General features: G+C 38.7%; 1 protein-coding gene across 1 annotated transcript in view; it reads left to right on the forward strand.

Moving 5' to 3' along the window:
- LOC129739307 (uncharacterized) overlaps window positions 1–26,143 on the forward strand; it is a 284,988-nt gene that overhangs the window by 194,383 nt on the left and 64,462 nt on the right. The window contains exon 2 of the mRNA XM_055730718.1: window positions 24,139–24,195. The gene's annotated coding sequence lies outside the window, so the exon portion shown is untranslated. The remainder of the gene's footprint in view (window positions 1–24,138; window positions 24,196–26,143) is intronic.

Consider the following 26,143-nt stretch of genomic DNA (forward strand, 5'->3'; position numbering starts at 1 on the left):
TTATTTAATTGGGTGACGTTATGTAACTATGCATATTGCTATATTTTAATTTGTTTATCAGCTTAAAAACAAAACAAAAACACTGTTCATAGTGTCTGTTTTTGAAACCAAAAATTTGACATATCTAAAAATTCATCAATTTCAATCCATATATTTATTAGTGATAGTGGATAGTGTTGCATTTTTTTGGCTTTCAAATGGTGGATAATATGCAACCAGATCCCGGCAACGTTATACGATTTATCTATGTTTCTTTTTCTTTTTTTTCGGGATTGTCTATGTATCGAGTGACCAACATCTTTTAAATCAAATCTAGTGAATCTCGTTTTTAAGTTTTTTTCCTCAGATTTAAGCTTTTTTTGCCTTGAAAGCATAGGAGATGAAAGCTCAAATCTTAAGAAAAAGCTTAAATTTGAGGAAACAAGCTTAAATCTGAGAGATGTGTTCCACACGGTTTGTATAACGTTGCCGGAATCTGTGTGCAACACGAGGCCCCATAGTGGTCATATCACCTCTGATACAAAACTCCTATCTCAACCTCCCCGTGGTGCCAGCTGTGATGCGAGTAACCTAAGCGGAGGTCGGGTACTCAACCCCGATGGATGCTTTGGTCACATGCAGCCTGAGAAGGTGGCCGCACGCGTCTGTTCTCCAGGTCAGGGGCGGCTCATACAACGTCTGTCTCGCAGCGAGCGGCTGAATTTATAAAATGCGGCTCCCGCAGGATAGGGACCTTAGGCTAACAACCTACTGCTCCCAATTAATAAAATTGTTACGGAATCCGAAAGAAATGACCGTCCCGGAACTTTGGCGACGACTTTTAGCAGCACGGACACGAATTGGAACTTGGAACTTTTAACCCTTGCCCGACAAGGCAAGCTGGCTCAACTTGCTAGAGTAAGTAGCTAGCCGCCTCAAGCTTGAAATTCTGGGACTGAGCGAAGTCTGTTGGCCTAACAGGAGAGGAGAACATGCTTCTCGGGAACGAGACGGAAACCGATAAACGAAAGAATGATCGTAGCCAGATTTAGAACACGGGTTAGAAACCTCACAAAGGTCCAGTTTTATGCGCCAACTGACGTTGCCGATTTGCAGGAGAAAGAGCAGTTTTACAGTCAACTGAACAGCGTGGTAGAGAAAATTCCGAAGGGTAACATTCAAATCCATTTGGGCGACTTCAGCCCAAATAGCTGAGTACGTGAGACCTTTTAAGTCCCACCACACGTATGAGTCCAGATTAGGGTTATACCGCGCTCTAAGATCGCGTTGCTTTTGAATTGAAGTGTCATACGAGGCCCAGGACCTTCCATTAGCTTGTCAAATTTGGTTGACTATCTCGCTCTCTCCGTTCATCATCTTTCCTGATTCTTATTAAATCGCGCTTGATTTGCGAGATTTCGTCGACTATAGCACACCGCGACTGTTCATCGCGACACATTTCACTGACAATAGTTTCAGCGTTCAAATTTTGAAGTTGTTGACGCCTTGAAATGAACCTTGGGCAGACAAAGATAGCATGCTCTGCGATTCCTCCGTATCTACGCAATCCGGCCAATAAGGCGAGCTGATAAGCTTAAACCGATGAAGGTATTGCTTAAAGCACCCATGACCCGAAAGGAACTGCGTCAGGTAGAAGTTGACCTCTCCATACTTCCGATTTACCCAGTCTGAAAATCGCGGGATTAGTCTATGCGTCCATCTTGCGTTGTTCGATGAGTCCCATTGCTCCTGCCATTTGAGCATTGACGCTGCTCGTTGAATTTTACGCATTTCTATAACAGCTCTTGCATTGTAACACTCCATATACTCCGCCAGAGTTATATCGATGGGAATCATGCCCGTGATGACAAAAGCTGCATCTGCTGATATGGTCCTGTATGCACAGGAAACTTCCATGGCTATCAGCCGATGTGTGCTGCGTTATTTGGATCTGTTGCGCTCTACCTCTATCGCGGAGCTCCAGGCCGCTCCACCGTATCGTAGTTTGGACAGTGCTACGCTCGTAAGGAGACGGCTCTTGCTACTCTTTGGACCATGGCAGTTCGGCATAATCCAGGCCAATGAATCGATGACTTTCGATGCACTTTCACAACAGTATTTGACATGTGCACCAAAACTTAAGCGATTGTCGACCAATACTCCAAGGTTTTTCAGCTGCTGTTTCGAAGATGTCATGTGCCCTCCAACAGTAATCTCCATATGCGGCACAACTTTTATATTGGTCACGAGCAGAACTTCTGTTTTATGTTGAGCTATCTGAAGCTTAACTCCCTCCATTCAGATGCCAACCCTTTCTACGGACAGCGTTGCAAGGTCTTCTACCTCCTTAATTGTTTCGCCGGTGATCATGAGCACGATATCTGCACGCCTGCTGGTAGTTTCAGTGTTAACCCCTCATTGTACATGGCATTCCAAAGCACAGGTCCGAGTATGGAACCCTGTGGAACACCCGCTGTTAGGGCAGTAGATCGTAACCCAGTTTCGGTTTCGTACGTCAGGACTCGATTTTTGAAGAAGCTTCCTATTATCCTGCAGAAGGTATTGGGAACACGCATCCTGTGAAGTGTTCTGGCAATCGCTTCCCTGCTGGCATTGTTGAAGGCATTCTTAACGTCGATTGTCACAATGGCGCAGTGACGAACACCTGTCCACTTCTTTTTATATGCGCGCTTCGCGTACTCTGTCATCATTCGGATGGCGTCCACCGTAGATCTACCTTTCCGAAAACCGAACTGTCTGTCCGACAGTTCACTTTCGCCTTCTGTGTTGATAATAAGTCCGTTAAATATTATCCTCTAGCTTACCAAGGGTGTGCAGCAGACAAATGGGTCTGTATAATGGTGGATGCCCTGGAGGTTTTCCAGGTTTCGGTAGTAGCACCAACTTCGCCGTCTTCCACGAATTTGGAAACGAACCCTCGTCGAGACACTTTTGTAGCACCACTCTGAAAGTATCCGGAATGGTCTGTACCGCCATCTTCAGCACTGCATTTGGGATTCCGTCCGGACCAGGGGCCTTATTCATCGCAAGTTTTTTAGCGATTTCCACAAGTTCTTCGTTCGTTACTGGCTCGATGTCGTGGGTCAAATGAGCGCCGTTTACAGGTAGTCGTCGGTCTAATCTTGTTATTACTGGACAAGCGGGCTCGGTCGGTCTCGGATCCGTAGGCCAGCATATACATACTTCGTCTTGGACGTATAAATCATCAACCCAATCGTTGCTGCATCGCGTGTCAGTTTGTGGTAGATCTCCTCAACCGCTGCAGATGATCTGTTGACAATGTAAATGTCGTCGGCAAAGCAGATAAGTTTATAAGATCTGTTGAAAATCGTGCCCCGCATTTCGCCCACCGCTCGTCGAATAACACCTTCTAGCGCCACGTTGAACATCATGCAGGGCAAACCATCGCTTTGTCGAAACCCCCTGCGCGATTCGAATTCCCTTTCCTTATTCGTTGCTAATTCAGGCTCGCAAGAGCCGCAACTAACCCCACTATTTCGCAAGAGGACCGCCGTCATGTTCCTGTTTTGGGTCACGAACACCAGGACGTGGTTGCACTCCGCACGCCGCCCCTACCTTGGAGAAGAGACGCTCACAGAGTTCCCTATCTCAGTTAGCATGCGACCAAAGCATCCATCGCAGTTGGGTAGCCGATCTCTGCTTAGGTTGCTCGCACCCCAGCTTGCACATCGGGGAAGTTGAGAATACACTAGGTGATATGATCACTACCCGAAGGTTGAGGGTATCGAGTTGCACATTATCTACCATTCACCAGCCTAAAGAACGAAAAGGTTTTTAGAGGTTAGCAAATTTTTTTAGGGACCATTTACAGATGAAAAGGTCATAGGTTACAATTTGTTCTGCCTCATTAGAATTTCATTGATTAAATGCTTTACTTATATCTCATTTAAATGTTGATTGACTTTTACAAAATAAACAAATAATTAAAGCTTATGAATTCACACCACAACGCTCTTAGGTTTAGATCGATCAACTGATGTATGCACATGAGGGCCAATTTAAACTTCACTCCGATGTCTCCGGTCTAATCCGACAGTGGGTATTGATTCCTGAGAAAATTTCACACAAGATAAATTGTATTTCAGGATTTATGAGATTCTGGATTCAAATTTCCCCACTGTGAATTGCTTGAAAAATTTCACTCATAAATGATTTTCTTAGAATTCCAGTGTAGCGGGTTTAATTGAAATTCTAAGTAACCGTCTTCGACAAAGCTGCACGGCCGAAAATTTCTTTAATAGAATTTAAAAATTGGCTCAAATTATTAAGACGGCTTGAATAAAAAATCTTGTTCATATTTCAAAACCTGATATCAAATACTCCTACAAAACCGAAAAGTTAAAATTTACTCATGTAAAACATTACTTTGAAATTCTGCAAAAAAACATCGTGAATGAGTGTTGAAACAAAACGAAATTTACCGTAAATCGACTAAGTTTACTGTAACAATTGCTTGTGAAAAGATCTAGAAAAACAATTTTTAAACAGTTTAACTTTTTTTTGGTATCGAAATACCTTTATGAAGCCAACTATCCTTTGTCGATTCCAATTATAACCACAACTCAAAATTGGATCGCACGAAAGAATAAGCGAATTTTCAGCACCATAGGCACATGGTTGATAACTTACATTCATGTCAGTGACGTTGGTTAACCACATCGCAACATGGTTGTCGCCTGTTGCCTTGCTTGATTCCATGTTCCAAACGTACGTCGGATGAATTACAATCCTAAGTGCCGTTAAATTGTAAATCTGATTACTAGTTGTACCCGCTAGATCGAATGGCGATTCGATTAGACCGGGTGCTGCTGGCTTGTAAGAAAAATTCCTTTTCTCTCCCGAAACACGTGAAGTTCGTCGCCTACCGAACGACTGCGCTGGATAAAACACGGAGTCAAATGCAATGCGAAAGTGTTCCCAGAAATGTACCATTTTCTGATACATGAAGTATAAACAAGACCGTTGAGGCAGTATAAATCCAATATTTTCAAAGTTTTTTTTAATCAAACCCTTGGCAACCCTGGTTATGGAGATTTTGACCGAATGACGGTTACGAAGCGACGCGACGACGGGCCGTAGGAAGGCGACACAATGTGGGAAATTTACCTTCCGTGTCCCGGGACAACGTTCGTAGAATACCTTGCGAGAGTAGGGCGTTAGTAGCCGCAATACCATCTGCAAACATAATATTAACCGATATCCATCTTCACAAGACTATCGCCGGGAAATATCTCGTTGCGGATAGATAAAAAACCACAATCGATCAAGATTGCGTACCTGCCTGCCTACGATGGGTTCGCATCTCTCCTCTATCGATTCGCCAATCGAGGCAGACTGGCCAAGCTGAACGTAACCATAGCGACGAGCTGTCGGGATTGAAAACTAACAGCCAATAATCGGCAACAACGACGGATGGTATTAATCTTGAATCAATTAATTGCTTGAATTACACGTAACAATTATCAGGCAGAGGCTGGGCGATCGTGTTTAAACGTTATAAAATCAATTAATAATTCTAGCATGAAAAATTGTACTACATACCAGGGTTAGGAGAACCCGTGAGATTACGGTCGGTCGTCCATATCGGATTACCATGTGCACCCATCATAATCGATGGAAAAAAATGCAACTGATTGATGTTCGACATTCAGTAGGCCGGGATGACGGCGAAGACGGGACACTGACCTGTTTTCTACATAGTAGATAGCCTGTGGATTTTTTTTTTTTTTTTTACAATTTCGTTTATTTGAAACGGCTCTGACCGCTGGTTTTACGGAGCCAAACTCTTGTTTTTGTTTTTACAAATTTTTGTTTAAAACTAGGTTAGTTGAAGAAAGAACAAGGCAAAGGGAAAAGAGATTTATATACGAAGATCGATAGATTTTAGGTAAAGGTATAACTCGAACATGTAGTCTAGGTCTACCGCATCCAACACATCCCTCACTGGAACGTTAGGTGGTTTTCCTCGGGCCCGAAGGGTGTCTATTAAATTCGCTCTGGCGATAAGGTGGTCCTCACACGACCAAACAATATGCTCGATGTCATGGTAACCTTGACCGCAACGGCACAAGTTGCTGCTAGCAAGATTAACACGATAGAGTAACGCGTCTAAGGAACCATGATTGGACATAAGACGGGAAAACGTTCGAATAAAATCTCGACTTAGGTCCAACCTATTGAACCAGGGTTTGAGGCTTACCTTCGGGATAATTGAGTGCAGCCACCGACCAAACTCATCCTCGTCCCATTTCCGCTGCCAGTTGACAAGGGCGTTTTTATTAACCAAAAAGTAGAATTCGCTGAAGGCGATTTGACGATGATAAACATCGCCTTCAACCGCGCCCACCTTTGCAAGAGAGTCTGCCCGCTCATTGCCTGATATTGAGCAATGAGAAGGGACCCAAACAAAGGTGATTAAAAAACTTTGTCTTAATATCCTCGAACAAACCCAATGAAAAGTGTCCACCGTTCAAAGTTTTATTAAAAGATACAGTCATAAAAGAAGAAATTTTTAGTAAAAAAAAATTTTTTGGGAAACTTGCCTCTTCTTCAATAGATCCTTTATTAGTAGTTGATGGTAAAGCGCTTAACGTCACAATAAGGGATGAATTGACGCCCTTATCTATGGAAATTCTAACTGAATTGCGCGAATATCAAGATTTAATTGGAGCCAAATACATCTGGCCCGGAAGAAATGGTGCCATTCTGGTCAAACAAACAGAAAATTCAAAACCTGATATAATTAAAACTAAACTCGAAATGAATCGTTATATGAGCATGCATGTCACTCAGCAAGGAAATAACACATCTACGATTCCAAATGAAAGTCCTTCACCCAAACGAAAAAGGAACAATGCTGATCCACGATCAAAATAAGATCTTAAATCTACAACTGTTTGAAACTTTTATATATTTTATTCAATGGATAGTTTAATTAATAGATACCACGAAAATGTAGAAGATTTTAATTTAAGTAGTTTTAATAATGATTCAAGATCCTTTAGAATTTTGCAATGGAATGTACGTAGTATGAATAATTTAGATAAATTTGATTGCATATTACAAACTATTCATCATTTTAATGTTTGTATCGATGTTATTGTTATTTGTGAAACTTGGCTTGGTAAAGATAACTGTTGTATTTACAACATTCCGGGATATACATCTATTTTCTCTTGCCGTGATCAACCATATGGAGGCCTAGCTATGTATATAAAAACAAATTTGAATTTTAAAACTACTGAAAATATAACTTTTGATGGCTTTCACCGAATAAGTGTCGAAATCTGTACAAGTGGTCAAGTAATTTGTGTTCATGGCGTATATAGACCCCCTGCATTTTCGTTTAACAAGTTTTGTGATCAAATTGAATCTCTTCTAACGTCTGTTGCTGATAATCACTCCTGCTTTATTGTAGGTGATTTAAACGTTCCTGTGAATCTGGTTAATTTGAATACCGTAGCAAAATATAGATCTATCTTAGAATCTTTTGGATACGCTTGTACAAACACATTTCCTACTAGGCCAACAACTCGGAATATTCTAGATCACGTAATATCGAAGCAAATTGACTTAGATCGATTGAAAAATGATACAATCTTTTCTGATGTTAGTGACCATCTACAAATACTCACGTCCTTCAATTTATTAGGTGATAAAAATGTAACAATTCTAAGAAAAGAGATAGTTGACTACGCTAAACTAAACAGCTTATTTGTGAATTATTTAAACAGTATTCAACTACCAGAAAGTGTTGATGAAGGCCTACAAGAAATCACATCAACTTACAATCGCTTTGTGAAAGTTTCTACTCGTACACTTAATAAAAGGGTAAAACTTAAAGGTAATTGCTGTCCGTGGATGACATTTGACCTGTGGACACTCATCAAAATAAAAGATAATTATTTAAAACGATCAAAAAAGCATCCCAATGATAACAATTTGAAAGAGATGTTAATTCATTTAAATAAAAAAGTGAGTGCAAAAAAACAAGAATGTAAAAGGCTCTATTACGAGCGCTTATTAAATAATTCTCCGCATTCTAAGCTCTGGAAAAACATAAATACGCTCTTAGGTAAATCTAAAACGACTTCCTCAATCAACCTTTCAGATGAAAGAGGTGTTATAACCAATAGTACACAGATTTGTGAGAAATTTAACAAACATTTTTCCACAATTGGAAAGAACCTGGCTAAAGAGATTCCAATAGACACTGAAAATGATCATTTGTCTCATATCGCACAGGTAGAAAATACAATCTTCTTACGACCCGCTAATGTAAACGAGGTTCGATTAGTTATTTTTTCACTTAAAAATAAAAAGGGTCATGGACCAGATGGCTTCCCTGTTAATGTCCTAAAAAACAACCATGAAACATTCTCGTACATACTCACACAATATTTTAACCAAATATTAGAGTCAGGAGTTTTCCCGAACTGTCTAAAAATTGCGAAAGTTATCCCTGTTTTTAAGGCTGGCGATTCGCTTGACGTCAATAACTATCGTCCTATCTCGACCTTAAGCGTTTTTAGTAAAGTGTTCGAGAAGCTTCTTGTTAATAGGATTGTAGACTTTCTAAATCAGAACAATATACTCTATAAACTGCAATATGGATTTAGATCAGGCTCGAGCACTCAAATTGCCATCTCAGAATTAGTGGAATCTATCATATGTAAAATAGAGTCAAAAAATGTTGTTGGGGCATTGTTTTTGGATCTCAAAAAAGCTTTCGACACTCTAAATCATGACATATTATTGTCCAAATTGCATAAATACGGGATAAGAGGAACAGCAAATAATATCCTTCGTAGCTACCTAGAAGATCGCAAGCAGTTTGTGGCTATTGAAAATACAAGAAGCGAATTAAGAAATATTGATATCGGTGTACCACAAGGGAGTAATATCGGGCCATTACTTTTCCTCTTATATGTAAATGATTTATGTAACCTTCAACTTAAAGGCACAGCACGTTTATTTGCCGATGATACAGCAATTTTTTATTCAGAAACTTCACCTGATATTATAATTCAGCACATTGAAGACGACCTAAAACTGCTTTCAAAATATTTCAATTCAAACCTACTTTCACTTAATTATACAAAAACCAAATACATGTTGTTTCGTTCTTCACATAAAAAACTGCCTCGTACTAATGACCCAGCTATGAATGGTAATACGATTGAGAGAGTTAGTTGTTTCAAATACTTAGGAATTTACTTAGATGAAACTCTTTCATGGAATCGTCAAATTGAACACCTGGAAAAAAAAATTACTCCTCTTTGCGGTGTTCTTTGGAAACTGAGAAATTTTGTTCCCCAACATGTTCTCTTTAAATTTTATTTTGCGTTTATTCACTCTCATTTGAACTACCTTGTTATGATATGGGGAAGAGCTTCTTTGTCTCACTTACAGAAACTTCAAACGCTCCAGAATAGATGCTTGAAAAACATCTTAAAACTCCCTTTGTTATTCCCTACCTTTCAGCTATACTCTTTAAGAACGCATAACGTTCTTCCAATATCTGAACTCTGTGATTTGCAAACTGTTATATATATCTATGATAATCTACACTCAACTGAAAACATTCAAAACCTCCATTTTACTACGGGGTTGCGAACTCATAACACTCGCCAGTCAGATTTCTTGCAACGAAGCCGATCCACAACATCATTAGGGCAAAAAAGAATTTCGTTTATTGGACCTACTAAATACAACACCTTACCAACTGATATTAAAAACATAACCAATCGTTCCATGTTCAAAACCAAAGTGATACAGCTTTTGAAAGAAAAATTGAACCATTAAAACAGTCGATCATCAACCAGTCTTTGTTTTGCTTACCTTTTGCATATTTGTAGCGTTAATTTCTAATATTATTATTCTTTAAAAAATTGTAGTTTGTATTTTTATCTTATTAAATTATTGAACATAACTTGATAAAATTAGTAAATATAATTAGTGTAATAGTAAATATAGTATAATGAATCTCTTCAAAGGAAATTATTTTCCATTGAGATTCATATTGTTGTCAATTTAGTTAAATAATACATTTCCTCGAAAAAAAAAAAAAAAAAAAAAATAAAGCACTCAATGTTACCCGTATCTTCTCAAGGAAGTATGGCGAGTGCTTTCCCGGTCTTATTGAACGAATAGCCTCAACAGAGCTTAGGCTATCCGTAACAATAAAGTAGTGTTCAACAGGTCGGGAGGCTACGTTGTCTAGTGCACAATGAATTGCTGCTAATTCTGCTGTATACACTGAGCATGGGGCTTGAAGACTGTAGGAGGCACTATAAGTTTGGTTGAACACTCCAAACCCGGTACATTCGCCTATAAGGGATCCATCAGTAAAGTACATTTTATCAGCATCGACGTGTCCATACTTTTCATCAAAAAGCCTAGGAACAATAAGAGAACGATGATGTTCCAGAATACCACGGATTTCATGCTGCATGGACAAATCAAACTGGACAGAATTATTGTCGTAGGCAGGGTGACAAACACGAATAGGAGAATACGACGAAGGATTAACCTGCATAGACATGAACTCATGATATATGGTCATATATTTTGAATGAGGATTTTGCTCTAGAAGCTTTTCAAAATTTAAAATCACCAATGGGTTCATGACCTCACACCTGATGAGGAACCGAAGAGATAATGAATAAAACCTATCTCTCAGTGGGAGTACGCCTGCCAAAATCTCGAGACACATGGTATGTGTTGAGGGCATACAACCCAGTGCTATTCGAAGACATCGATATTGAATACGCTCGAGTTTAATAAGATGTGTTTTGGCAGCTGATTGGAAGCAAAAACTACCGTACTCCATCACTGAGAGAATAGTTGTTCGATATAACTTGATGAGGTCTTCAGGATGGGCTCCCCACCAGGTGCCGGTAATTGAACGGAGAAAATTAATTCTTTGCTGACATTTTCCTTTCAAATACTCAATATGAGTTCTCCAGGTGCACTTGGAATCAAACCAAACCCCAAGGTACTTAAAACACCTCGATTGAGTAATCGTTCTGCCTAGGAGTTGAAGCTTAGGTTGAGCAGGTCTATGTTTTTTAGAGAAGACAACCATCTCCGTTTTCTGTGGAGAAAACTCAATCCCAAGCCCCAAAGCCCAGGTTGACAATCTGTCTAAAGTATCTTGTAAAGGTCTGTGCAGATGAGACTCAGTAGATCCTGTGACAGTAGTTCCACCTCCCCGTGGTGCAGAGTGGAAACGTGTCTGCAAGTCCGGCGTATTGCAGATGTACGGCCAAGAGAACTACACCAAACCCACTAGAGGCCGTCGACGGGTCCCGCCAAACCCGCGCGGAAGAAGTGGTGCACCCGGGTACTTTGGTACCAGTACTTGGGTGTGAGTGTGATGGTCCAACACGCTGTCGGGGGGTCATGACCCTGATAAGCGGATGCGACCGGAGGGAGAGCGATCGCCAACTTGTTTTGCGGGGTTTCGGTGGGTATAGACCCGTCTCGCAAAATGAGTAGATGCGCAAAGTGGTGGCCAATGGTGGGCCGATCACTTAGGGACGTGTTTACACGTCAGTGTCCGAGAGGCACATTCTGCCGGAGGTGTCAGGGTTCGACACGCGTTTCGGGAATTGATGCGCCCGAACCGCGAGTGTGACCTGATGAGGGCGTTCTATAGCCCGATCTGCGCTTCGGGTGGTCAAGCGCCCGACTTGAAGATCGGGTAGTTGCGCTGAGTGGTGACTTAAGTCAACACTATTTGTGAGTTCGGAGGAGTCTGAGTCCTACACGTGGCCTAGGGGGCTTACCCCCCCTACCCACGTGTTTGAACAGAGAAAGTGCCGTCGACAACTCACTTTGTGTTTCTGGATCTTGGACTGGATTCACAAAGTTAGTAGTTGCGCTACGTGGGGACCTCATTCACACGATGAGATGTCGGGTCCTAACTCGTCAGAGGAGGGGTCGCGCATCGAGTTGTGTTAGAATGAGGCTATGCTATCAGAGGGTTCGGAAACGAGTATTGCCTTGGAGCGCACTAGCGCGAAATGACCTCCCACTATTGAAGCAAAGTGTGTCAAACAGTTCGAGGTGGGAACAAAGGTCAGTGGCCCCAGGTGGACTTTATGGCGTAGGGGGTACAGTGTTCCTTAGCATTGTATCATGAGTCGTCCAATTGCACCCATGGACCCAGAGTAGCAAACTGGGGGGACGCGGTGGCTCGCCGTGCCTTGGAATGCAATCCGTAAAATGGATTTACCACCTGGGTTAACAACTAATAAAAAAAAAGATCCTGTGACAGACACCACGCCGTCATCCGCAAGTTGTCTTAGAGTGCAGCCTTCAGAGAGACAACTGTCGATGTCACTTACGTAAAAGTTGTACAAAAGTGGACTCAAGCATGAACCTTGTGGGAGGCCCATGTAAGAGGTTCTTCTAATTGCAATGTCTCCGTTAGCAAAGTTCAGATGTTTCTCACAAAGTAGGCTGTATAAGATGTTGTTCAATAGAGGGGGCAGACCTCGGGAATGCAATTTCTCTGACAACACCTCAATTGAAACTGCATCAAAAGCTCCCTTTATGTCAAGAAACACTGAAGCCATTTGCTCACGTTTTGCATATGCCATTTGTATCTCTGAAGACAGCAAACCAAGACAATCGTTTGTCCCTTTGCCCCTTCGAAACCCAAACTGAGTATCTGAAAGAAGGCCGTTTGTTTCCACCCACTTATCCAAACGAAACAAGATCATTTTCTCCATCAACTTTCGTATACAAGACAACATCGCTATAGGGCGATAGGAATTGAAATCGGATGCTGGTTTTCCGGGCTTTTGGATAGCTATAACTCTCACCTGTCTCCAGTCTTCGGGAATAATGTTAAGCTCCAAGAATTGATTAAATAAATTTAACAAGCGAAACTTTGCAGCATCCGGAAGATTTTTCAACAAGTTAAATTTTATTTGATCAACTCCCGGAGCTGAATTGTTGCAAGAGAGGAGAGCAAGTGAGAATTCAACCATCGAAAATTTAGAATCCATTTCACTCCTACCTGGTGGCACATTACGAATAATTTTTTGCACAGGTGTTGAATCAGGACAGACTTTTCGTGCAAAGCTGAAGATCCAACTATGGCTATATTCCTCGCTTTCATTAGTTGAAGTACGATTCCGCATGCGTCGTGCCACATTCCACAATGTACTTAAGGACGTTTCGCGTGACAAACCTCCCACAAAATTGCGCCAATAGGCCTGTTTTTTTCCTTTGATCAACTTTTTGAATTGATTTTCAAGGGTGCAATACAATTGGAAGTTGTCAAGTGTACCATGCTTTCGGAAGGCTTTAAATGCTTTTGATTTTTCGGCATGCAATTTGGAACACTGGCTGTCCCACCATGCATTGGGGGGTGTTCGACGAACCGATTGGTTTGGGATGGGTTTCGTTTGAGCTTGAACCGCACTTTCATGAATCAAGCGAGCTAGGAAGCTATATTCCTCCATGGAAGATAAGCCATTCACAGAATCTAGGGCTGTAGTAATTGCATCTGCATATTTCTTCCAGTCGATGTGTTTTGTGAGATCATATGCCATATTTATCGTGTTCGAAGGGTTGACCCCATTGGTGATTGTAATTTCAATTGGCAAGTGATCACTACCATTGGGATCAAAAATCACCTTCCACTGGCAATCCAATGATAGTGAATTTGAACAGAGTGAGAGGTCAATTGCACTTTGTCTTGCCGGAGGTTTAGGTACTCGTGTTTTTTCACCTGTATTCAAAACTGTTAAATTGAACCTGTCGCAAATGTCATATATAAGAGCAGAACGACTATCGTCAATTTGTTCTCCCCAGACAGTTCCATGTGAATTGAAGTCACCCAGGATCAACCTTGGCTCAGGAAGTACTGAGCACAGGTCCTCTAGGTGACTTCGATCCACTGCAACTCTCTGAGGCCAGTATAAACTGACAACACATAAGTCCTTACCTCTTATAGTTGTATGACATGCAACAGCTTCAATTCCGCCTGATAAAGGAAGGTGGATTCTGTAAAAGGAGTGGCGCTTATTAATCCCTAAAAGCACTCCTCCATAAGAATCGTCACGATCCAAGCGGATAATATTAAAATCGTGGAATGAGATGTTAGATTGAGAAGAAAGCCATGTTTCGGATAACGCAAAAATATCGCAACTAGTTTTGTGAAGAAGATGTTTGAACGAATCGATTTTAGGAATAAGACTACGACAATTCCACTGTAACACAGTGAAATCTCCGACCCCTCGGCTTAAATTAGCCATCGAGAGAGATAAACACTGAAAGGAGGGGCCAAGTTTGCATCAATTGCTGGAAAAAAGTCTTTATGATGGGAAGCATCGAGGTAACAATGGTTTTGACGGAATCGGAAAGATCAAAAGACGAAAATATTCCATTCACAATGTCGGACAACTTAAAGAGTCCGGATTTGGTGTTTGATGATGGCGGAATATCATTGGTTGATGAGTTTTTCGACGTAGTTGCAACTGCTGGATCATTCGTAGGAGTGATTTTCCCCTGGAATCCAGGAGGAACTTGTTTTATTTGGTTGTTAGTAAAGTTGAATGGACGATTTACCGGAGGCATTTTTCGTTTAATCTTGGAAGAAGACGGTTTAACTCGCTTCCTGGAGTTCTCCATCACGACAAAAGGTTGTCCTTCATCATCCGATGCCGTATCCACCTCGTCATCTGGCAGTGCGGCAAAAACGTTATTTGATTGGGCCGGTGGAGAAGCACTCTTAAGTATTGCAGCATATGAACGTCTAGAACGTTCTTGTAACGAACGTTTCTGTTTTTCCCATCGAGTCTGAAACGCATCGCATGCAGAGATATCATGAGGGTTGCCTCCGCAATAAATGCATTTTTGTTCTGATGATTGGCACGCTTCCTCCTCATGATTCTCTTTACAGCAGCGCGATTTGTTGGAACAATGCGATGCTGTGTGCCCTAGGGTTTTACAATTGCTGCAGTTCATAGGACGAGGTATAAAAAGCCGAACTGGAAGCCTCAACATTCCGTCTATCAAGACATAGTCAGGGAGGGCGGTACCTTCAAAGGTCACACAGAATGAAGCTGACGGAGAATACTTTTTAATTCCATTAACAGAGGTGGCAGTTCTGAGTTGGCGGCAATCCAAGACTTTGACCGAAGTCGAGTCGAGGCTCTTGAACTTGCCAACCCCATTGGTCTTAACGTATTCTGCCGACAGGCTCATATCTGTGACCACGCCCTCAATTTCTACATTTCGAGACGGAATGTAAACAAAGTATTCTAAAATGAAATGCTGACTAGCCGCAATTTCGTTAGCAGCCTTCGAACTGGTTACCACAACTCGCAATTTGTTTGCCGTGACCTTGGTTATATTGGTAACGGAGGACCACCTTGCCAGATCTTTTGTTATCTGAATAATATTCAAAATTTTTCCGTTTGGCTTGGGCCGAAAGAAAACCACCCACGGACCAGCAAAAGATGAATTCTCCGGGTACACTTTGACCCGAGGGGCAACACGAGTTTTTGAGGAAGACTGAGACGAGTTGTCTTCCGGAAGCACAGCACCTGGATGAACCGCCTCATCCTCAGAGATCATTTTCTCGGAGGCGCTCGGTCCTCCCAGGTGCCCAGCATTTCCGTGAACAACTCGACCATCATCCACAAAAACTGGAGAGACTAATCCCTCGTTTTCGCTCATATTCTATTACGGAGACAGAAATGTCTTCCGTAATAAAATATGATCGAAATACAATAATCTTAATCTAGCAATAAAAGTGAAAAGATAGCAAAGTAGAGTAGGGTTAGATAATGAAAAAAAGAGAAAAATGAAAAAAAATACAAAAACTTGTTTTATTCTGGCTGGTAAGCGCCTCCGTTCGCACAGTTGTGAAGCAGTCTAGCGGCTTTGTTTTGTGGCCGTCCCTCACTCGCTATTGTGTTGGCTCCAATATCCAAATAAATCGTTGGTGATGGCTTCAAGGTCACAACGTGGTCGTGAGAGTTTTTCTTCCCAGAAGCAACAATAAATCACTCTTCCAATATTTCACAGCACAAAATAACCACTTTTATGGATGGGTTTGCACTGGATTGTCTTTATTTCTTCCCGATCGCGGTACACAAAACCAAAATTTTCGGGTTATCGGCCCGACGGTATTTTACCCGGATGTAATGGCCGAACAAGCAAGCCTGTGGATTATTCAGCATAATTCCACATCACATCTTGTGAGAAATAAAAGCGAAGCTTATTTCAGTTTGAAAACGATATGAAAATGCTCCTCATCCTTCAAGCTTGGACATCTAGATATCAAGCAAATGTTTATAAAAATACATAATTAAAAACATTATGCTTAAAAAAAACTCCAGCTTGAAAACAGATTTGGAATTAAGATTCCTGATTCAGTATCAGTGCTGGCACTACTACAGTGCCACAGGCTCACATTCCTTTTGGCGCACACACATTTAAGGGGTTTATTATCATCTGGAATCTCAATGTCACCAAAAAAATTAAATCATCTGATAGATCTTACAAAATAACACTTATTTTTCCAAAACACAACTCATAATTTTTGGCAAAAGCTGTGCAAAAGTTAAAAAATGCATTTTTGGCTGGAAAATCCTATAAGCACAATGTTCTGCTATGAAAACATCGAAATTACTTAATGAAAATCCAAAAACTGTTAATTATAACCATTCATAAGACTATAGGTTATCAGAAAATTGTCAAATGTTTGGTTAAGGACTCAGGGCTTTTTGATGCTTTTTGTTTCACTTTACTAAAATAAATAATCTTGGACTGATCGTAACTTCTAGTTATTACCTTAGTAGACACATCTAGCAAAGATAGTGCTAAGATTTTAAATACATAGATTTCAGATCTGGATGACGACCTGGACACTCCAGAAAATGATCCTTTCTCTCGGAAATCATAATTGGTAGTTATTTTAATAAATTTTTGGTGAACTCATGGCTTTTGCATTTTGCTTAATCCAGAAAATCCTATCCATACCAATCCTCTCTGAAGTGCGGTTCTTCTTCGGGATCTTTTCGCGAATCATGCCAAAAGTAAACATGTCGCTGTGTGGCAGCGACCTAAAGAATACTGCCACTGGGATACTGGTCCATGTCGTACGAGGCGACTTACCCCGTACTTCCCAGATACGTTTATCTCATATTTCTGTCTATTGGAAATCAATGAGGCTGTATCTGGGAGGGGGAGAAAATAGGTCAAGGTCAAATATTGCATGCAGAGTTCAGAAGTTTTTCAAATTCAAAACATTGGATGAAAATGTCTTGAATCTGAATCAGTTTTAAATTCTTGCTAGCATTTTTGAACTTTTGTCCGTATTTTCTCTCGAGAAGGGTATGCCAATAGTGCATATGCAGTACATGCACGCTCTTTTTTTTAACTCAAAATTAAGTATGACCGAGGTTCAAAACATAGTTCGATTTTATGAACTTAAAGTTAAGTACCGTAAACTGGGGGAACTTTGATCAGCGGGGTAACTTTGATCAACATGGAATTTTTGCAGATAATCATCATTAACTAAGTATAAAGTTAAAATATCTGAAAACTGTTAACTACGTTTGAAAGCCTGTAAACTGAGTTACAAATAAGCTAAATTTGGTTTTTATTAGGAGATTTTTTATATTACTTAACATTTAATTTTAAATCTTAAAATATCTGGTTTTTTGAAGGCTCACAAACAAACATCTCTTCTGATTAATTTCAAGCATTTAGGGGCAAATGGGTTGTTCTATGTAAAAGTTCAACTATTTTTCTTGGTTTAGGTTAAGTTTAAGTGTTATTTTAATGGTCATTTGATGTTTATTTTTGATTATTGAAAAAAACGGTAATTTTCGATGAAAAAGCCTGTATAGGAAAAATGGCTAAAAACCCTATCAAATAGTAAAATTTGAAGAAAAAAAAGAACGTGGGAACAGTACGAGGACTTAGGGAATTGCATGAAGGTAAAATTTTATTTGTTTTCGATAGCAAAAAATATTGAGAAATGTTAATAATTTTTGCCCCTAAATGTATGCAGCAACATTGTCCATCTTTCGAGTATATTTATTTTTGAAAGAAAACGTTTAAAAATTCAATTGAGTTCAAACATAAAATTACTGTTATCGATGCCGTCTGTGCCATTAAGCATCAAAACAATAAATTTGAAGACGTTGAGATACGTAAAAACCATAGTGATCAAAGTTACCCCGAAACTTGAATTCTGGTTTTGTAACAAACATTTAATTATGACCACAAATATCGTTTGAATTTACTGCAATCCATGATCATGTTTAGAACTCCTCACCTCAGTAAGGGTTTTAAAGCTTTTAGGTATTACGAAAAAGCAACGTATTTCAAAATATTCTAAAATGAATGAAAAAAGTGATCAAAGTTCCCCCAGTTTACGGTACCATTTTTCCTCCTTGCGATGGATCAAAACGGAGTTCGAACTGCGAACTCAAAATTGATCCCTTTTTTTCCTTCGGCGAGGGATCAAAGCTGAGTTCGACCTTATGAACTAAAAATTGAACTCTCTTTGTTGGACTGAAAACACTTAGCGAGTTCAGTCTGAACCGGAACAGCAACCAACGAACACGTCGCAAAATTATGTCGTTCCGGAACAATTACCGGAAGACTATGAAGGAACTTCATAATGAAATGCATGTTCACCGTGTCAGCGTAAAATTCTGTCGGTCATTGTCATCATCAGGCTTGGCAAAAGTCATCGTCATGAGGCGTGAAGATGTGATTGTGAAGCCTCTTGGTCCGTCAAACTCAATTGACTGTTCCTTAACGACCAGTCACTTCGTTTGCCAGTCATTCATTCCCCAGTCATTTGAAGCTAAAATAATAACCTAGTCAAGCAATCGCATTCAACACGCTCTTTTATTAAACTCAAAATTAAGAAGTTTTGGTTCAAAACAGCACTTCGGTGGCTTCCCTCAACTTTGAGTTTAACTGGGCAATAGCAAAACTAAGTTCTGATAGGCATTCTCAATACTAAGTTCGGCAGCCGAACTCGGATTTATCCTTTTTTTTCGAGGGTAGCTTATTTCCAGGGAATTAAAGGATGATTAAAATTTGTTGTACCCGGATGTTGCTGTTCCGGTACATTGCATTGCAATTACAGAGCGGTGAAAGTTTTGACATTCCCGGTCCAAGAAAACTTCCGGATGTTACTTCCCACGGGAAGTAAACAACATCCGGAAGTTTCCGGACATTCCAAGCCGCTCACCATATGATGACAATGACGGACAGAATTTTACGCTGACACGGTGAACATGCATTCCATTATGAAGTTCCTTCATAGTCTTCCGGTAATTGTTCCGGAACGACATAATTTTGCGACGTGTTCGTTAGTTGCTGTTCCGGTTCGGACTGAACTCGCTAAGTGTTTTCAGTCCAACAAAGAGAGTTCAATTTTTAGTTCATAAGGTCGAACTCAGCTTTGATCCCTCGCCGAAGGAAAAAAAAAAGGGATCAATTTTGAGTTCGCAGTTCGAACTCCGTTTTGATCCATCGCAAGGAGGAAAAAAGGGTACTTAACTTTAAGTTCATAGAATCGAACTATGTTTTGAACCTCGGTCATACTTAATTTTGAGTTAAAAAAAAAAGAGCGTGAAACGACCGATGACGAAAAAGAAACGCATTTATTATTATTGTTACTCCTGCCAGCAAACCGAAGACGAAAAAGAAACGCATTTATTATTATTGTTGCTCCTGCCAGCAAGCTCGTTTTCAGTTTTTTATTGCTATTGTTGCTCTCTGCCAGCAAGTCGTTCAATTAGTTGTACCTGCCGTCAGCAGCCGATCGAAGTGTGAAGAGATTTGCCAGTCACTCTCAGGAGAAATTTTGACCATGTGTAGGAGCTTCGCCAGTCGATGATGGAGAAATTTTGATTGTTGTCGTGCTTTATCCGTCATGCGAGTAGTGAGGCTCCGTCAATTGAGAACAGTGCCAGTCGTTTGATGAAACAAAACTAGTTGGGTCAAGCGTGACGGGCGAAATTTACCATCACTGGTCATCATATGGAATGTCCGGAAACTTCCGGATGTTGTTTACTTCCCGTGGAAAGTAACATCCGGAAGTTTTCTTTTACCGGGAGTGTCAAAACTTTCCACCGCTCTGTAATTGCAATGCAATGTACCGGAACAGCAACATCCGGGTACAACAAATTTTAATCATCCTTTAATTCCCTGAAAATAAGCTACCCTCGAAAAAAAAGGAAAAATTCGAGTTCGGCTGCCGAACTTAGTATTGAGTATACCTATCAGAACTTAGTTTTGCTATTGCCCAGTCAAACTCAAAGTTGAGGGATGCCACCGAAGTGCTGTTTTGAACCAAAACTACTTAATTTTGAGTTAAAAAAAAGAGCATGTGCATTTGCACGAGCTGTATTCTTCTATATTTTCTTGTTTTGCCATTTTGGAATATGATTTTTCATTCAACTTATCTCTTTGCTCTCCTAGTAACTCCGTTTAAAAAAATCTCTTCACAAGTGTTCAAATGTTATTCGCAAACGCATCGCTTAAGGTCCTATTGCTTGTGGTTATCTGTTAATATTAACCGATTTGAAATCATAGAAGAATATGATCTAAATTACATCAGTTATATCTGTTACATCAAGCGCAAAATTAGTGTATTTTCCTTATAATGTACAAGTGTTCAGTCCCTTCTATCTTTGGATTGGAAACAGAATTTTGTGGAGGTAAATGTCCTTTCAAAGATATTTAATTTTTTATATTGCGTCATGGTTATTCAATCATTCAAGCCGTATAAATATCGTTTCCATGGAAAAAATGTCCAAAAAAAAATTTTTTTAGGTTTTCAAAAGGCTTTAAAATTTCCTATTAAATCAAGCTTTTAGGTAATCAAAACTTGTATCGCATGTCGACAGTCATATCTGTTTCACCTAATATATGTTTCTTCTCTTGTATTGACACGTATTCCCTTAGCTTTAGAATGGTTATAGTGTTAAGAAGAGTCAAAGCTCCTCTAATATCATACTCTGATATTTCGTTATCATACGTCAATCCTGCTTCTGGAATTCACCGCTACAGCTTCGTGCAGTGTTAACATCGTTTGTTTCAAATTTGGCGTCACAGAAACTCTTTGTAGTCGTCTAACCAGAACGCTAACTGGTCAGTTAAATAAAAATATATAAAAACAAGACTGTTTTCTGAATCTCCTGTATGGTTAAGCTATGATTCAGAGGTACTATTGTACCTACATTTAATGTATGTCAGAATTTAACTAAGTAAATTAAAAAAAAGTCCTTATTTCCAAAATTATGATAAAAAAAACTTTATTGCTTAAGGATCCCTATGTGGATAGGCTAAATGCCGACTTTGCCAACTTGCGTTTATTTGCCCTCATTGTAGCATCCTGGTTAGAACATTTTCTGATCATTGTAAACTCAAATCTCCTGAATTTTGTAGTTGTGAGTCAATAATGTATGATTCATTTCAGCTCATATACGCCGGTTTTTCGTTTCCTAGGAAGCTTTTAGGTACTCTCGCCTATCCTGTTATAAGTGTATCAAATTTTAAGAATTTAAACTAAAATAACAATCTGTCATTTTTCACCCAATCTGGTTATAAGCTTCAATGTTTCAAAATCCCTACGTGGATCGGCCTTATGCCCTAAATATTTATTTATTTTCTAGTCCTTTTATGGTTTTCAGGTTTCTCAGGTATATGATGAAATCTGTGAAAAAAAGGCTAGGCACAATTTTCCCGTTTGTCTGGATACCGTGCCGCTTTAAGCCTACCCCTTTTCTGCTACCTGATGTTTTTTGTCGATGATTCTGGCTACTTTGCATACTAAATATTGGGTATTGGTATGATCTTCTAAAAGATATCGGTTTCTGAGTTGTTAGTCTATACCAAAATTGATGCACGCAATTAAATCTTCGTCGATCAAAAATGGAATTTTTGGTGGGTAGTTTAAGGATTAAAAGACAAACACCGTCTTAGCCAATTAAGGCTTTACAGACTGAATAAATGACGTGGACAACTTAAGATTAACATTTAACACCCAGTACCGAGATGGGAATCGAACCCATGCCTTCAGTGGACCAGCGATTACCGTCTTACCACGCTAACCACTCGACCACCGAGACGTAAGTTTAAGAGACGTAAGGATTAAGTTGTATTCGGTTCACATGAATTTTTGTTAACCGAAATTTTTAAGGTAAATGTTTAAAACATCTCATGAAGAAATTAATCACCGTAATTTTTGTTTGTTACTTTGATTTATCGGCCTAGCGGTGAAAAGTGATGTCCTTTTTAGTAGGGACATCTAAAGATTATGAAATTTTTATATAGATGGATAGAAGGTTAGAAGAAATGAAAGATGGTGAAAATGAGCGGGTAGAATTTGTTTAGAAGCATTACCATCACATATCAAATTTTTGTTCCTCACGAGCCTACTACTATGAAGCGGTAGATACAGATAGAGTTGCATCTACCACCACACATTAGTAGGCTAAGCGTGGTCCGCCCCACAAGGGAAAACTTGCAGTGCGGACGAACAAAAAGATGATATGTGATCGCTCAGATAAGCTCCTTTTAACTCAGAAACGCATCTATCGATGTTTCTGAGTTAAAGGGAGCTTATCTGAGCGATCACATATCATCTTTTTGTTCGTCCGCACTGCAAGTTTTCCCTTGTGGGGCGGACCACGCTTAGCCTACTAATGTGTGGTGGTAGATGCAACTCTATCTGTATCTACCGCTTCATAGTAGTAGGCTCGTGAGGAACAAAAATTTGATATGTGATGGTAATGCTTCTAAACAAATTCTACCCGCTCATTTTCACCATCTTTCATTTCTTCTAACCTTCTATCCATCTATATAAAAATTTCATAATCTTTAGATGTCCCTACTAAAAAGGACATCACTTTTCACCGCTAGGCCGATAAATCAAAGTAACTATTTAAAAAATCTTCTCAATGATTGACAATCACAACTAACAGAAAACCATATTTAACCCATTTAAAAAATTTTTTTAAAAAATATCATTTTAATTATTATTGTCGTTTAAGTCAATTTTGTAATTTTGTCATTTTTGTTATTATTGTCATTGTTGTCATTTTTCTCATTTTTGTCATTTGTGTCATTTTTGTCATTTTTGTCATTTTTGTCTTTTTTTTCTCTAATTTTTGTCATTTTTGTCATTTTTGTCATTTTTGAGTGTTTTAAATTAACATTTCCGAAAAAAATTACAATATTTAGCTGAGTTGAGTTGGGTAAAATTGATCACCTTTAAACAAAACATCAACAACACAGCAGCTTAACGAGGCACTTTATGCTTCCTCCATGTCATTATCTCGATCTGTGAGTGAGTTGTTATGACGGCGCAATTTCAAGAAACTCAACGGACTCGGTTGTTGTTTAGCGCCATTGAAAATCTTCCCCGGGTCAACGTCAACAATTGGTCTCCCTATACAGAAAAAAAAACAAGAACTAAGCATGATTCGTCAAAATTTATCCCGACCTTGACACCATTAGCTAAGCATCGCTTCTTACCTAAGTATATAAGCCAATCTTCACTAATTGAAGTGCAATGTAAACGGTACGAAGCTTCCGGATAATCATCGTAATTATCTTTTTTGTTTTGTTTTGTTGCGTGTGGAATTGTACATTCTTGTTTAAATGCATATTGATGAATCCAGCTGTTTAAATTACCATAAGGCTGGTAAAGTGTCAAAAATAAAAGTCAAAAAAAGCTGTTCAAATAACTTGTAATCAAAACGTTTTTTTTTTAATTTCTTTTGTTTAACAAATATAGACTTATTTTTACAATTCAGTTTCCTCAATACTCAATACTAATTGTAGAAATTAAGTTTCTAAAAGACAAACTATTTTGATGAATGAAAATGGATCCAATTGGATGTTAACATGAAAGAAATCATTAATTTCTCTTGACAAAACTCTAACGTCATTGGACCGATTTCAATTAGGTGTCTTCTTTTAAGTTGAGTGCCTAATTTTTGTATTTGATCACGATCTTGCTAAGCTGTGTGTGATAACAAATATAGTAGACATAGGTACAAAACAACTTCTGCTAAGTTTTGATGATATTAAAAATATTTCTTTACCTCTACATTTCAGGATCATACTCGAGAGAACGGTTTCCTAAAAAATAACAATAATATACCCTATTAACAGGTAAGTAATAAAGCATAATAAGTATCTAATAATAAACAAAACTTCCTTGTATAGTTCTATGAATACAAGCTAAAAATAATGGTTAATGGAGATGACAGTTTGTTTAGGTTGATTTCAGAAGATTTGACTTCCAATTTCACCGGAGTTCCTGTCGGAAGCATCGAAATAATGTTGATTGTTTTAACCCTTAATTTATGCAGCGCCCTTTGAGCTTTTCTCGAATATAATCGTTAAGTTAAATTATATCATAATTATAATTTTTCACTGAAAAAGTGACATTTCAGCCACGCTTCCGACAGGATCAAAATTTAAGAAAAACTGGTTGAAGTTTGTAAAAACAACAACCGAAAAATATTGTAAATCATGTTTCTTAGCCCCTGTGGTTATGCAATTTATGTTAAAAATGCCAAAAAAAAATTTATCATCTATAAAGTTATTCGAAGAACATAATTTGTTTATGTACATAAAACTAAGCATCTGTCACTTTTTCAGTGTAAAATTGAACACAACATTTGCCGTAGCTTAAAAATGCTTAATTTGTAAAAATTGAGTCCAGGAGTTTCTGAGATGTAGCATGCCGAATTTCGGTGTTTCTCTTCATAGATTTCTTCGCGGTCCTTAATCTGTTAAGATTGCTTGGCAATTTAATTTTCAGATTTCAAATTTTTAAACAGAATTAGTTTGTAAGCACAATTTAGCTGAAAATCACATATAAAAGGTAAAATTTAAGTTTTTTTTTATCCGAAAACAAAACCCAAATTTTACTGAGCAAAATCATCCACAGAATTTCCAATGTATGCTGTTAAACAAACATCTTCTTCTAAAAATCTGCACAAAATTCTATATGTTCCTACCGTATTTTTTTTAACATTAATAACACATTAGGGACACCAAAATTTGGTATTTTATGTTTCAGAAACCAGTGTCGATAACACAATGCCCTAGCTCACATTTTCACTATCTATTCGTTTCTTCTACCCACAGCGCTCTAGCTTTGACCTTTCCATCAATCAATTTTCATTTCTGTCTTAATTGCTCTCTAACTAGAATTTCAATTTGCCGATATGCCATAAATTTAGATGAGAATATATCCCAGCGGCGATCAAAATAAGATCACAGAAACCAGTGTACAAAATTTTGCATAATTCAATATAGATCATTAGATTCATAACGTTTGAAAAATGCTTTTTTTAATGTAGCATACTAGCGGGAAGCGAAAAAACGAGTTATCTCGTATTCGATCCACAATGTGTTTATATTGCAGTTTTTTTTTAAAGCCAAGTTTCACACAAAAATCATAAATTTGGTTCAAGTTTACATCAAGAAAATTTGATCCGAAAATCTGATGATTTTATCACTTACTTTTTTTTTTTGAAAAATTGATTTATTTTCATCAAAGGTTAAAATCTTTGAATTTGCAAAAAAATTGTTTGGAAGATAGGGCTTGTTTTATTTGAGTATAGAATAAGTTTTTTGAGAAAGGGAAGACTCTCCTGAAAAAACTAATTTTTTTCTCAAATCAACTAAGTTTGATCTACTAGACTCTTGATCTAATTCAAAGATTTTAACCATTGATGAAAGCGAATTTAGCTCACCTTATACGAAAATTTTTAATGTCAAAATACTTAAAAACGTATAATCGAAGAGTAACAAAAAATTTGTTTTAAATTTTTTGTGTATTCGTGCATTGATGGGCAAATCTTGGGTAAACATCAGTCACTAAAATCCCCCCCATGAGTCATTTCTTCTTACGGCCCTGACCGAATATAAACTAGGGTTACCATACCTTGCAACGCTAATAAAAGCACATTGAGATTTTATTCAAAAGAGTTAAAAGAAACGCTGCATTTATTTTTAAAAAAAATCTAAAACAGCCATTCAAATAAAAATTAATATCAGTTTTTGTTCAATTTCTTCTTATATTACTTGTAATAATTTTGTTGGATTT

Source organism: Uranotaenia lowii, chromosome 1 (assembly GCF_029784155.1).
Source record: "Uranotaenia lowii strain MFRU-FL chromosome 1, ASM2978415v1, whole genome shotgun sequence".
Lineage (NCBI taxonomy): Eukaryota > Metazoa > Arthropoda > Insecta > Diptera > Culicidae > Uranotaenia > Uranotaenia lowii.